Source organism: Globicephala melas, chromosome 13, assembly GCF_963455315.2.
Source record: "Globicephala melas chromosome 13, mGloMel1.2, whole genome shotgun sequence".
NCBI lineage: Eukaryota > Metazoa > Chordata > Mammalia > Artiodactyla > Delphinidae > Globicephala > Globicephala melas.
In genome coordinates this window covers 11,029,917-11,032,279 of record NC_083326.1, presented here as the reverse complement: position 1 = coordinate 11,032,279, position 2,363 = coordinate 11,029,917, and positions in this window count along the sequence as shown.

Genomic DNA, 2,363 nt, shown 5'->3' with positions numbered 1-2,363 from the left:
TGTGAGAGAATGAATTTCTATTGTTTTAAGCTACTGAGTTTGTGATACTTTGTTCTTGGCAGCCCTGGGAAACGAGTACCAACCGTTTAAGAGTTCTTCCTGGAAATCTTGTTGACATTGTCCATTTGCATAACTAACACTTTAGGTAGACTCTAAAGATAAACTTTGGTCCTGTTCCCCATTGAATGGTCCCAAATGCAAAATTAAGGCAGTCTGGTTTAGAAATGTCAACAGGAAACCATAAATTAGAGGTATAGGGCCAACCCTCCCTGTACTGGGCATAGCTATAGACGTGTAGTATGAGAACGGCATATGGCAGTAGAGGCATTAATATATGCACTTTCTGGCCCAAAGACAAAAGTAAAATGTAGGGACATCCCTTCTGGTTCTCCTGGCTGCCATAGAGCCTCTAGGATTCATGAAGCATGAAGATGCTATACTTTTGAGTGAGTAGTGAGCTGTGTTGATGTTGTGACAGCAGGCTGGGGATGATTTTAGATGCCTATAGTGATGCTCAGAAAACAGGGGAGGCTGGGGGGAGCCCTGCCAGGGGGCTTGGAGCCCATCCAGGTTTGTTTGTCTTACTGTTCAGGCACGTCCCTCAGCTCTGCTTGGAAGCAGCCAAAGGAACGCTCCGGAAGGATTTCACAGAATACAGGTGGGGACTCAGACAGTTTCCGACTAGTCAGGAGGCATCTCATGGTGAACAGAGTTCACTCCAAAATGAGGAAAATAAATAGTAGTGACTAGAGACCAGTCTTTCGCGACCTGATGTGGAAGTCCTTACCCATTGCCCTAGGACTCACAGCCGGAAGTCAGAGATGTACCTATAGCAGAGTTGACAAAAATAAATGGAAAGCAGGTTGTTGGCTCTGCCTCTTTCCAGCTGACTACCACGGGGAGTGGAGTAATTGCCACCTCGGTTCTCAAAAGAAGATCTCACGTCCCCTCCACGCATTTGGTCTGGTTGCAGGAGCTGTCCACGTCCAAGGCAAAGTTAGAGAAGAGACGGGGGCCAGGCAATGTTATTAACAGAGACGGTTCTGGCATTGCACGGTCAGGCAGTGCTCAGCCCCAGAGCTTCTGCCAAAGCTCTCGGGTTGTTTGGGGGCTCTGAAGGGCTCCTGGACTGTTTCCAAATCCTAGGCATTGGCATTTTTCCCACAGAACAATATGGAGCAGGATCAGATCTCAACCCTATTCACTCTTCTTGGGTTTGCAGTTCCTATTTTGTCTCTGAGATTCCTTCCCTGTTATGGGTTGAACATTTCCCCCAAAATGCACATGTTGAAGTCTCAGTACTTCAGAATGAATGTTATTTGGAAATAGGGTCGTTGTAGGTGTGATTAGTTAAATTAAGATGAAGTCATTAAAGTGGGCCCTAATCCAATGTAAAGGTGTCCTAATAAAAAGGAAACATTTGGACACAGAAACATGTACAGAGGGAGAAGTCCACAGGAAGATTGGGGTGATGATTCTATAACTCAAGAGACACTGGGGATTGCCAGCAAAGCAACAGAAACTCCGAGAAAGGCATGGAATAGATTCCCTCACAGCCCTTAGTAGGAAATAAAACTCAGAAATCAAGCTGATACCTTGACTCCAGACTTCTTGCCTCTAGAACTGTGAGATGATCACTTTCTTGTTTAAGCCGCACCGTTGGTGGTGCTTTGCTGGGATACCAATACATACCCCATCTTCAAGCATGAAATCAGACACGGGGAACGATGTGCTGAGAGTGGGCTGGCAGGGCAGCGGAGCAGATCTTGGGAGCAGGGTCCAGCAGTGGGGTTGTGATAGAGAGGTTTGGGAAGCTGGCACGTGTCCAACCCTCCATGGACATGATCCACCAACTGCCCCAGACTGTTTTTTTCCAAGCATCTGCATTGTCCTCCATGCTGTAACAGCCCGCAGGGTAACAGTGATGGGAGAGAGGCAAGGGAGCGAGAATTCCAGGTCACATACATACAGACGAGACACGATAACCAACTCTTTTTAAATTTAATCAGAGAATTGAAGACAGGAAGCTGAAGACTTTCATTCCCTAATGGGTGATGTATTAGGATTCCAAGTATATCCGTTATTCTAAAAATAAAAGTAAACATATGAAGGAAATAAATTAACAAAATAGCCAAGTTTTCCTGAGAAGACTGCTGTTTTCCTGCCTTAGAAATCTTGCTCCCTCAGTGAAACCTTCAATTCTCCTGTAGGCTGACCCTTGCGGTGATAAACAAGACATTCCAGAAATCTGTGTCAAAACCCTTTACTTTCTTCCTCTTTTCACTCTTTTGTCTCCCACCCCAACTCTTAGTAGCTTCTTCGTATAAATGAGATAATACATGTCTTAATGCTAATCAATGATT